The sequence below is a fragment of the Meleagris gallopavo genome, chromosome 1, assembly GCF_905368555.1.
Source record: "Meleagris gallopavo chromosome 1, MGAL_WU_HG_1.1, whole genome shotgun sequence".
Taxonomy (NCBI): Eukaryota; Metazoa; Chordata; class Aves; order Galliformes; family Phasianidae; genus Meleagris; species Meleagris gallopavo.
This window is the reverse complement of record NC_139404.1, coordinates 150,195,011-150,207,830: the sequence shown is the minus strand read 5'-3', so window position 1 is coordinate 150,207,830 and position 12,820 is coordinate 150,195,011. Positions and strand designations below refer to the sequence as shown.

The 12,820-nt window shown below is 35.8% G+C and overlaps 1 long non-coding RNA gene across 3 annotated transcripts in view; it reads left to right on the top strand.

Annotated features, from left to right (window-relative positions):
• Nucleotides 1–11,377, top strand: part of LOC146545704 (uncharacterized) — a 22,854-nt gene extending 11,477 nt beyond the window's left edge. For 2 of the 3 annotated variants that reach the window (XR_014880884.1, XR_014880883.1), the window contains one exon: nucleotides 5,979–8,467. This is a non-coding gene — a long non-coding RNA (uncharacterized LOC146545704). Of the gene's footprint in view, nucleotides 1–5,978; nucleotides 8,468–8,594 lie in introns of those variants that run through there. The other variant, XR_014880885.1, reaches the window with a different exon arrangement.
• The last annotated feature ends 1,443 nt before the right edge of the window (nucleotides 11,378–12,820 follow it).

The following is a 12,820-nucleotide window of genomic DNA, read 5'->3' as shown; positions in this document are numbered from 1 at the left end:
CAAGTATTTCCTAACATCCAACCTGATCTCCCTGGTGCAACTTGAAGCCATTCCCTCCAGTCATTTTTCTAGTTAGATGGGAGAAGAGGCTACTTCCACCTTATCACACCTCCTTTCAGGTAGTTGTAGAGTGCAATAAGGTCACCCCTGAGCCTCCTCTTCTCCAGACTGAATAGTCTCAGTTCCCTCAGTCGCTTCTCATAAGACTTGTCCTCCAGATCCCCTCACCTGCTTCATTGCCCTTCTCTGAACAGGCTCCAGGAACAAAGAACCCTAGAATCATTGAATGGCCTGGATTTAAAAGAACCTCAAAGATCATCTAGTTTCAACCTCCCTGCCATGGACAGGGGTTGCCAACCGCTAGACCAGGCTGCCCAGAGCCACATCCAGCCTTACTTAAATACTTCCAGGGATAGGGCATCCACAACCTCTCTGGGCGACCTGTTCCAGTGCATCATTACCCTCTGAATGAAAACTTCCTTCTAATATCTAACCTAAATCTCCCCTGTCTTAGTTTAAAACCATTCCCCCTTGTCCTATCACTATCAATCCATGTAAACAGTTGTTCCCCTTCTTGTTTATATGCTCCTTCAGGTACTGGATGTCTGGATCTTGATGTCTTTCTTTTAGTGACGGGCCCAAAACTGAACACAGTAGTCAAGGTGCAGCCTCACCAGTACTGAGTACAGAGGGATGATCACCTCTGTGGTCCTACAACCTTATTTCTGATACAAGCCAGGATGCCACCTGGGCATATTTCTTCCTTATGTTCAGCTAAGCATCAACCAATACCCCTGGGTGCATTTCTTCTACACAGTCTTCCAGACACTCTTCCCCAAACCTGTAGCATTGCCTAAGGTTGCTGTGGACAAAGTGCAGAATCAGGCATTTGGTCTTGTTGAACTGCATCCCCTTGGCCTCAGATCAGCAATCCAGCCTGTCCATCCCTTTGTAGGGCCTTCCTACCCCTAGGCAGATTGACCTTCCTGCCAACTTGGCATCATCTGCAAACTTGCTGAGGGCGCATTCAATGCCCTCATCCAGGTCATCAGTAAAGATACTGAACAGGACAGGCCCTAATACCGAACCCTAGGGAACACCACTCATGATCAGTTGCCAGCTGTATGTGACTCCATTTACCATCATGCTCTGGGTCTAGCCCTCCAGCCAGTTCTTTAACCAGCAAAGAATGTACCTGTCCAAGCCATGGGCTGCCAGCTTCTGCAGGAGAATAGCATGGCAGATGCGCTGAAGGCTTTGCTGAAGTCTAGGTAGACTACGTCAATAGCCTTCCTCTCATTCACCAGGTGGCTCACTTGATCATAGAAGGAAATGAGGTTGGTCAAGCAGGACCTGTCTTTCATGTACCCATGTTGGCTGGGCCTGATCCCCCAGCTGTCCAGCACATGCTGTGTGATCTCCCTCATGGTGATCTGTACTGTATGTAGCTTGGATAACTTAATGATATTGTCATGGCAAATTTTGGTGGTAATGGTAATGTCATTTATTAGACTATCTTTGCTTTGCTTAAATAGATTAGTAACTTTTTCAAGTTTAGAAGCTGCTACAGAAATGTATGAATTTCTGTGTATAAACCCCTAAATTTACAGGATAAAAAAAACCCACGGGGACTCAGAGATCACCTGTCCATCTAAGGGCAGGTATTTCATATACCCAGATCAGTCCCTCATAATTCACAAGTCAGATTAATATAAAATTTGGACCTCAGCCTTTTTTCCTTTTAATGAATCAGATTTATAAGCCTGATTTGCTGAAACTAAAGTCTCCTATGCTGAGTGTGATGTTTACTGCAGTACACATGGGAAGTTGTCTTTTTTTTCTTCTATATTTTTCCATTAGTGCTTGTACTGAATGACTGCAAGGATTGTCTCTTGTTCTTTCAAAAGCAAGTCATTCATTAGGATGCTCTACCTTTACTAAAAGACATGTTTTCAACTTCAGCATGGCCACTGGCCAGAAAAGCAATTTCCTTTTTTTTTTTCTTCTTCGAAAAAGAAGTTGGAAACCATCAGTCTGCATCAGGAAGAAGGATTTCGGTTTTGAAGGTGAAATAGCATTCACTCCTTTTACATGATAAATGGAAGAAATAGGATACGCTAATGAACAAGAGAGGATGAAGCAATTAAAGCAGCAGGAGAGTGTGGTACACAAGTCTACTCTCATGTTATCTTAAAGTAAATTAGCATGAGAGGTTAAAGAAACCAGACTTCTTTTACTTCATAAATTACTCAGCTTTCAGTACAGGTTTTACAAGAGCACATATTACTTACCTGAACAACTGATAGTGTGGCATTTATCACATGATGCCTCCATTTGTAAAGTCATAAATTCCCTTACCATGGTTGCCTGTAATTTGTTTTAGTGCTAAGTGTAGCAGTAAAATGCTGGAAGACAATCTATAGATTCGGCTTATAATAAGTAACTCTGTATTTTATCCTGTCTTAAGGAAAGTGAGAAATAAGGCTGAGGATGAATAAAATGAGCAGATACAGGAATAATTGGCACTTAGTGTCTTAACTGTCATTTATACATTGTCTCGTGGCATTTTAATGGATGAGGAAAAAAAGCTTTTGCTTCCTAATTAAACCAAGGTAATTCAGCTTGGTATCTTCCCTGAAACTGAAGTTCCTTGAAGCTTAAGCACATAAATCAAGACAAATATGCAATTTTATTCTATACAATTTACATGTATTATTATATCTTGTATTTATAATATCTATTTTACATTTATGTATTTTACATTAAAACACTTATTGTGCCCTGTTGAAGGCAAAGTGATCTTTTGATGTTTTCTTTCAAAAAATATTTGTGATTTTAAATTGCAAATCCTTTAGGATGGAAACTAACTTTTTCTTAGTTATATGTGAAACTAGATGTAGTATTTGATTCAGAAATTATATAGCAACGTATTACAGACCTTCCCAAGCAACGGTACATTCAAGCTGTTGTAGAGGTACTACCGAACAAGAAAATGTCTACATGTGAACAACCAATATCCAGCTCACTCAGGTGCATCATGCAAGAAAAGTGTTTGTTGTCATTGCTTACATATATAATATTTGCCTCTTAGCGTGTTATCCATTGCTACTTTGTGCAGATCAGACCGTCTGTGTACTCCTAAATTCACACACCAGACATAAGAGAGAATGTGCTTTTGCATTTCTTTCAAAGATTCTAGGATAATCTACAACATACATCTTTCTCATTTGTCTGAAAATTGAATTTAAAGGAGACAAGAAAAAAAAAAGAGACGAAACAAGTCAAATACATCCTGGTTGGTAAAAAACTTTATCAGAAAGGAATGAGAGTATATTTCTATTTAAGCCCTGGCAGCATTATAAATTAAAGTTAACTTGAAAATGTCTGATAGAGAAGCCCAGAATCACTGTCATCTTACGTTCTAGGAGGCAAGTTTATCACTAGGTGAAATAGATGATTTTCTCAAAACTTCCCTGCTTTTACTTGAACAACCTGCTCATTCTTTTTTCTGAAGAGTATAGACTCCTATGTTGTGTATACACACTGCAACAGTTTGCTCTGAGTTAATACTTAGTCTTTTTCCTTTTCATGACTTACATGTATCAGTGTTCTCAACCTTAGATGATAACACACAGAAATCACATCTGAAGAAGGAATGGTTAAATGATGAAAACTTAAGTAGATGCATGTTTTATGGAATAATTTGTATCTAGATGTGTGTGAACCCAAAGGGGATTACAGGGGGGTACCATTTTTTCCCTACTCTTTGATGTAAGTTCACTTCATTTCTTTGGTCTTATGCATTACATGCAGTTATTAAGAAAGAAGCTGTCACATCTTTTCAACCACAGGCCTTTAAGATTTGTGTATCATATAGAAGGTTGAAAGTAGTGGGAAGTCTAGCTTGTACATCAAAGATTCAACCTGTTGTTGAATTTACTTCAAGGAGAAGCTGTACTATAAAATAATGTAAAAAGGTGACATAAGTCAGATCAGTTACGTCAAATGTGACAAACTAAATACAATAGGTATCTACATATTTTATCCATTTTACTTTCAATATATTGAAAGACTGTTACTTGATACTGGGAGATTAGGAAGGTCATAACAATTAGCCAAAGCATGAGTTTTTAAAGCTTTTCAACTTCAGTGATAGTTTTGTAGTACTTACCAAAATATTGCTTTTCCTTGCACTTGACAATGAGGTTTTCATAGGGTCTATTCCTCAGAATATTTAGGAAAATTATTCTTGTTTTAAAATCTTAAATAATTTAAATTTCTCAAGGGAAAAAAACAAAAAAAGGAAAAAAAATGAGTTTTTAAAATTTTCACCAAAACAAAACAAAAAAATTGTCAGAATTTGAATTATTGTCTGTATCAAATGTTTTCACACTAACTCCCATTAAATAATGAGCTTGAGACATTTCTTGCTTGATATTTCTATAAGTGGTTAAAAGGTGTAATCATTGCATATCTTCTGTATTCTACTACTAAAAGGAGGTTTCTCATAATTACTTCCAGTTGATCTTAATCTGTTTTTCCCTGTTGTGCTTTTTCTTTTATAACTTACAGGATATCAGTTCCTGGTGCTTTATTTTTCATGTTGCCAGGACTTCATGCTTAATGTCCAACAAAATTATGTTTCTTTTTTTTTTTTTTTTTTTAAAGATGTCTGTAAAGAATGGTCTTCAGAGGGATTGTGAGATGTATAGAAATGGTTTTGCTCTCGATACCTTAATAATTTCCTCAGGCGCAGGATTGTATTTTGACATTATCGAAGATCAAGTTCTATTATTTTGTGATTTACATTTCTCTAACAAATATTACATCTGCCCAGAGATCTCCTGGAGCATGGTCAGTAATGCTGCTGGTAGATTTTGTTCTTTCTGAATTTTGCATATGTTACATCCATTGATGCTCAGTTTTATGCCTCTCCTGAGATTCTCATGAAAAACAAACAAACAGACAAACAAACAAACAAACAAACCCCACCACACCTGTAGCATTATGTACACGTTGTCTGTTACATAATATATGACCAAGATGAAGACTTTCTCAGATCTTTCTCACTACTACAGCATCTGTCCTATGTGATCATGGGCACATTGCTTAGGAAATAATCAAAGTTTCATATGTCCTTTTGTATAACAGAAGAGCAGATTCTTCTGCTGATAGCCATGTACAGTTGTTAAAATTTAATAAAATTTTGTGGAATGTTTTTATGCATTATGATGCATATTTACCAAGTAATCAAACAACAAATGAGTAGTTTAAAATTTAGTAGACTCAACATAACTCTTCTGTTTTACAGAGCAGAACTAATCCCATATGCCAAATGAGTAATCAAAGGCAGAAAAGTTAAATGATTTCCTCGGGGTTATCATGAGATGTGTTAAAATAATTAAAATAATTTCAAAGTAGATTTAAAAGTAGAAGTTCTTTTGGAAAAAAATAAAATCATGAAAATTTAGCCATCTACATAACTTACATCTTATCCATTTAGGACTCAATTCAAATACCTAAACTCAGGCAACTAGTGACATTTGAGATTACTTTGGATAGTTATGGCATGCTCACATGGCAGTGATATCCAAGAACTTCTGATGAAGCACCTGAAGGACAACAAAGTATTCTGTTATCTGAAAAGACAATTTATAACTATGCTTTACTCTTCCTTTCTTTGTGCTTCTATCAACACTTGAATAGTAGACTACGCAATATACTTGCTTATATAACACAGAGAAATAACTTAAAAAACCTCTAATCTTAGCAATTGCCAAGGCAATGATGCCACAATTTTGGATTCTTTTGGAGTCCCTAGTACAAAATCCAAGTACCAGTGACTGGACCTTCATAAACTGCATTGGTGCACACCTGCCCAGGCACAGATGAGCCCTGAATTCCCAGTCTCCTGATTGTTTATACTGTATTGCTCTTTCTCATGAAACACGTTTCTGTTTCTTTTCCTTGTCACATAGATACAAGTAAGGAAAGGCAGAGCTGACATGTACCAGAGCTGACATGTACCAGTTACCATCTGTGCAGGATGCTGAGATTTGGTTTGGGTAAGCACCACATGCTAACATAAAATAATCTTGCCTGAATGATGCGACACAGACACAGCTACAATCAATTGAAGAAATCAGCCTTCGTATTCTTTTTGCAGTACTTGGACAAAGCCGACACAATTTACAGTTAGTGTATTTTCTGCAAACACTTCAAGAAGAATGGACAAGAGACTTTAAAAAAGAGAAAAGGTAAAACTTTTGACATTTCTAGGAAACAAATAATAACTTTGTAATTCCCCTGGTTTGAGTCTGAGAAAGTAGTTCTTTTCAGCCTAACAACATTAAGAAAAACCATAATAACAAAAAGCTATCCACACTGGGTCAAATAAAAGATTCGTCCAAGTCTGTATCATGCTATTAGTTATGAGAGACAAAAGACACCTGGGCAAGAACATGACAAAACAGTCACATTAATATATCCTGCAGTACATTCCCTGTCTAAAGCTATCTGGGGTTCTGTCTTTTATACTGTGAAATAAATATCTCAAAAGGAAAACCACACAGAAATACACAGAGGTGCTGTCTTAGTATTTAATAGCTCTTGATAGATTCCTGTTCCCTCCCTCCTGTGAGAAGGATATCAATAGCAAAAATGTACCTTATTTGATGAATTACTTCCTTTCCTTTTGTTTCTGGAAGCAAGCTCTGTAGTTCCCCTGACACTGGAAAGTACTTTTCAGGGTATTTGTAGTACTGTTAATGAAGGAGATTTTAGGATAACCATTAACAAATGGTTAGTCTAAACTCATTTTACATAGGGAACTAAAAAGTCTCTGTATAGTAGTTGGTATCTACTGCACCTGAGTTTTGCTAGGAACAGAGAGGTGAAAGGCCCTTTATTCTCTTTTCACTCTAAGTCTCTTGAACCACACAGCCCTTCAGGATACAGGATTTAAACATTCAGTAAAATGATTTCCACAAATACGACAAAACTTTACATGGTGAAAGCCCAATTGGAGAGTTGCACCTTTTATAGGAGTCGAACACTGTTATTACTAGCATCCTGAAAGTAATTTGTGACAATGAGGAAAGAAATAGAGGCTATCAATCAGACTGTCAGTTCCTGTTTCAGCCAGAACCCATTCAAACAAGAAATTGTAAACCCAAATCTTTCAGAGTGCCAATCTAGGAAACCCTTTCCTCCTGATTTGCAGCCTCAGGAAGAATAACTTACTAGGTGCTGGTAGCACTCCTTTTTTTTTTTTTTTTTTTTTTTTTTTTTTTTTTTTTTTTTTAATTCAGTGTAAGTTCATAAAATAAATTACCCAGATAATTGGTTATGTCCTCAGTCCATGTGCACCCAGGCTGTATTTTTTTCCATAGATGCAAAACAGATTTACAGCTTAAAAGTAAGTACAGCAATAAAGGAATATTACTAGTAATGGGCTTGTGCCAAGTTTTATGATCAACTACAATAAAAAAGGAGTTCAGCTACTTTCAGTAATAGGTTCTGTCACATCCTGCTCCCTGTTACCTTGATCTTGATGGAAAACTTAAGACTAAAATACAGAGTATTAATCTGATTCTTTCTTCAAAATAGAGTACACAGGCATCCTTGCCGCTGGCAGGGTGCAGAAGCTTGATGATCCTTGAGGTCCCTTCCAACCCAAGCCATTCTATAATTCTGTGATACACACAGTATTACTTTTTTAAAATAGTAATGGCAAAAAAAAAAAATATATGCTGAAATTAAAAAGAGATAAATCAGTTCTTAAACTTTATTTTGCATCCTGTGAGTTAGCCCTCTCAGCCAAATCTTGGATTTTCTTATTCTCAAATTGAAGCCTATTAATTCTAAAATTGCAAGCTGTAAACTGTGTTGTTAATGGAAACTTAACCTTTTTCAATCCAGCACACTGTATGGTAGAGGCATGACTATATTAACAATATTCTTATAATATAAATGAATTGTAAATTATACTCTATCACTGATTAAAATTACTATGGGATAAAAATCAAGCTAGCAGAAACAGCTATGCAAAAGACAGAATATTAGCAATATAATGGAATGTATTGGTCTAAACAGGAGGGTAGCATGGCTCACTTCACAAGGTAATATTATTTTAACTAAAAAATGCAGAAATCTGTAAAAAACAAGCATGCTTCTCATTACATTTTTCCATGATGCTGGTTGAACCTAACAATGCTAAGAACAGCCATTCTTAGTTTTTCAGAAATATTTTTTCCTCTGTATGAATGAGACAATGCCTAATATCTTTAATAGATAAACAGAAGAGCTGAAAGTTTTCTCTTTTTTTTTTAAATTATACATATTGATACAGTAAAAGAAATTATCTTTGTGTTGTTGCATTCGTACAAAGCAGAATATCAAAATGCACTGAATATTTTATCTGTTCATTATTACTTTAGTAAAGAATCTCTTGCAGAAGCTTATGAAATGATATGTTATTTTTGCTTTTAAAAATTAATTTTATATTTATAAAATGCAGAGAGTGTAGTTAGAAAAGTCATTACTAGACAGAGATGCGCTGGTAACCACTGATGGGATGTGTTCTCTGGGAACAGAACGTCTCCTGAATCACAGAATCATAGACTCACCAACATTGGAAAAGACCTCTAAGAGTCCAACTGTCCACCTATCACTAACGTTTCCCACTAAATCACCATGAGAAGAGACCGATTCCCACGTCACCACAACCTCCCTTCAGGTAGTTGTAGAGAGCAATAAGTTCTCCCCCGAGCCTCCTTTTCTCCAGACTGAACAATCCCAGTTCCTTCATTAGACTTGTGCTGCAGACACATTACCAGCTTCACTGCCCTTCTCTGGACATGCTCCAGGACCTCAATATCTTTTTGTAGTGAGGGGCCCAAAACTGAGCACAGTACTTGAGGTGTGGCCCGGTGCCTCCCACAAGCAGCACTGCATTGCACTGCAGCAGAGGCACTTCCATGGTAGAAATGCACATTGGATTTTCTGGTTTTCATTCAGACAGCTCCTTCTGAAGACCTCCAACAACTTTTATGCTCTGAATTTGCATAATTTCACAGATCAACTTAAATAATGTTCCAGCCTGTTGAAGCTTTCCCCAGGAAAGTATATTTACAAGAGTGCTATTTTGTGTCACTACTGGCCAGACATTCATGGGAGTGATGCATCTAGCATTTTGTTTTAAATAATCTGCTGTCCTACTTCACTGCCAAAAGTTTCAGGCCTGTAAATAATCTGAATATAAAGAGGAGAAATTATTTCTTCAGAAAATTCATATTACAACAACTGAAATTAAAACGAAACAAAGCAAAAAATCCAACAACAAAAGAACAACAAAAACCTCCTGAAAAACTACTTTACATTCTGTGAAGAATATTATGAATGCATATGATGTTTGAATAGCTCTTTCTAAGGCATGATAGGGGAAATAAATTTTCAGTATTTCTGTCTTCAACCTTAAGTGAACAATTTTTTTTTTTTTTCACTAGCTATATAGAGAACCTTCCTCTCTTTTATACTGAGTCTCAGGATTAGTCACATTACATTACATTCCTCCTTCCTACATTTACCAATTTGGCTGGAGTATAACAGATCTTATCGTGTGTAGCAGGATTTGTTTTGATGATGAATGGCTCTGCAAGTCTTTGCTTGTGAAGCTGTACAGTATACCTGAATATTCTTAGCTCTCACTCCATGTATTAGTTTACTTATATATGTTTTTGCACATACATTTTTTTTATATTTTAATTAAGATACAGATATCAAAAAGCACATTTCTTTTGGAGTCTTAAAAACAGTATTTTGCAATTTCATTGAATTTGGAAAAGAGAGAAAAATTTTAAAGACAACATTTTCTAATTCAGATTGTATTTGTGGAAATAAAAACTACTGTTGTGGAGACAAGGCTTAAATTATGGTGATTTGAATATGTTGCAAATGATTTAGTTTAGCCACATTATGACCTTCTATTATTAATTTGTGGTCATGTGAAAAAAAAATGTAAGAATATCTGGAATATATTTATTCTTTGATATGAATACACAGGCAAAAAAAAGTTTGTCTTAAGCAAAATAATTTCCTATTTATGGATTTCCTAGTCACTGATTTAGAAATCTGTTATCTTCCGAGGGAACAGATACCACATTATGTGATGTAAGCAGCTTAAAGAAACAAAGCAACTGGTTTTGTGAATGCAAATCTAAGATTTATAAATTAATTGCATATAAAACCTGATATGTAGAGTCCTTGTTCTAGTTTTGGTGAATATCTAAACAACTGTCCCACTGTATGTAGTAGAATTTCTCACATATCAAAGCACTTGCCATCATCAACTATCAATTCCAGGTATACTTGTTAGTGGGAAGAAACACAGTTTTCTTCCTTGTTACAAATAACTGAACTAACACTGTTGAGTAGATCACTGATGTATTTTTTTAGACAGATAAGAAAGTGCTGTATTTCCTTTACACATTGTTTTTATCTTAACTAATTACAAGGACCATTCTGAAATGAAAATAAGCTCCTCATTGAACACTTACAATAATCTTTAAAAGTACTCATTTTCAGAAATAAAAATATTACATTTTATTCTAATCTTCCCATTTTCAAAGTGAATTAGCTAAAATCTGAAATGAGCTGTCTATCATCAGATTTATTCTATGCTTCTGGGTCAAAACATTCACAGATAATTCATAAAATTAGGTAAAGATCTGGAACATTTATCTGTTATTAGCTTAGATAACAATACTAGCAGCTCCCCAATCAGCTCTAGGCAACAGTTGAAAGAATAATTGCATTATCAAGTGAGATTCAAGTTATCCGGGAAGGGAGCATTGAAGACACAAATAAATTGCTCCAGTACACTGGAACCTCAAAGCTACAGAAACAAAACAGCAGAAACAGTAGAATTGCCAGCAGCTACATCATGTTAAATCTCATTAGAATGTATAATGTGAACTAATCACTGAACTAGAAACTAATACTTGCTTACTACAATTAAAAATTGGTTTCATCTTTTATATGTAGGCAAAAAACGATCCAGGCTAATAATGCAAATACCTCTTCTGAATGTGATTCTGATTTCCCAAAGCTGAAAGCAACTGTTGGCACTATTGAATAAAACAAACAAACAAACAAACAAACAAACAAACAAATATACAAACCCCAATATTAATGGACTATTTCTTAGATCCTCATGCCCTCAAAGCCCAGATTTATTATCACAAAATATAACTCCTTTTTATCAAAAGACAGATTAAAAAAGGACAGTGAAGGAAAAGAAAAGAAAAAAAAGAAAAGAAAAAAAAGAAAAGAAAAGAAAAGAAAAGAAAAGAAAAGAAAAGAAAAGAAAAGAAAAGAAAAGAAAAGAAAAGAAAAAAGAAAAGAAAAGAAAAGAAAAGAAAGAGAAAGAGAGAAGAGGAGAGGAGAGGAGAGGAGAGGAGAGGAGAGGAGAGGAGAGGAGAGGAGAGGAGAGGAGAGGAGAGGAGAGGAGAGGAGAGGAGAGGAGAGGAGAGGAGAGGAGAGGAGAGGGAAAAGAAAAGGGAAGGGAAGGGAAGGGAAGGGAGGGGAAGGGAGGGAAGGGAAGGGAAGGGAAGGGAAGGGAAGGGAAGGGAAGGGAAGGGAAGGGAAGGGAAGGGAAGGGAAGGGAAGGGAAGGGAAGGGAAGGGAAGGGAAGGGAAGGGAAGGGAAGGGAAGGGAAAGGAAGGGAAGGAAGGAAGGGAAAAGGGAAGGAAAGGGAAGGAAGGAAGAAGGGAAAGGAAAGGAAGGAAAGGAAAGGAAAGGAAAGGAAGGAAAGGAAAGGAAAGGAAAGGAAAGGAAAGGAAAGGAAAGGAAAGGAAAGGAAAGGAAAGGAAAGGAAAGGAAGGAAGGAAAGGAAAGGAAAGGAAGAAAGGAAAGGAAAGAAGGAAAGGAAGGAAAAAAAAACACGTAGAAGCAAAACATTAGAGACTGCAAATAAAAGTACTGACATTGGATAAGGGAAGCTAAAGATACAAAATGAAAAACAAATGCATGCTTCATTTGTGTAAGGAAATGAGAGAAGCTATTTATATTATTAGAATCAAATCTCTGCTATGATATAGGTCCTGTATGAGAGAAAAAATTATTGCAACTGTTCAGAAAAGGCAAAAATACTTAATAAAAAGCTGTTCTCTGTTATAAAACAGATGCATTTGGTAAAAATTTCACTTCTATATTTGAGGTAAGAGCATTCCTACCTTGCAGTGCTAATGAATGACATTACATTTCATCTGCATGACAAATTGGGCAGACACTAAATGACAAAAAAAGAGGAACATTTTTAGACTCGGTAAATTAAATAAGTAAATTGAATAAGCCAAGACTGTTAAAAGAACTTTCAAATAAACTCTGAGATATTCATATTCATTTTAAAGAAGATGTAAAACATGAGGAGATTCCAAGAACCTGAAAAAGGTAATGTTGTTCTAATGTTTTAAAACAGCTGATTTTTGACTGCTTGAATATATGATTCTGATACTGATTCTGAGCAAGCAGGTGAAGCAATAACTAAAGAATTATAGGACATTTACATAATCAATTGCAGTTAACCTTGAGAAATTTGAGAAATGCAGATCACTTTTCAATGAGCAGCAAGCTTATTCAGCCTCAGTAGTCTGAGAGAAATTTATGCTTGTACGGTATTTGACTTTGTTTCATATGACATCTGAAAAGTTGCTCTGAAGGTAATGCCTCCTATTTACTTCCATGGCAATCAAAAAAAAAAAAAAAAAAAAAAAAAAAAAAGAGCACAATATCACTGTTTCTTTAAGCAAACTCTAAGCTA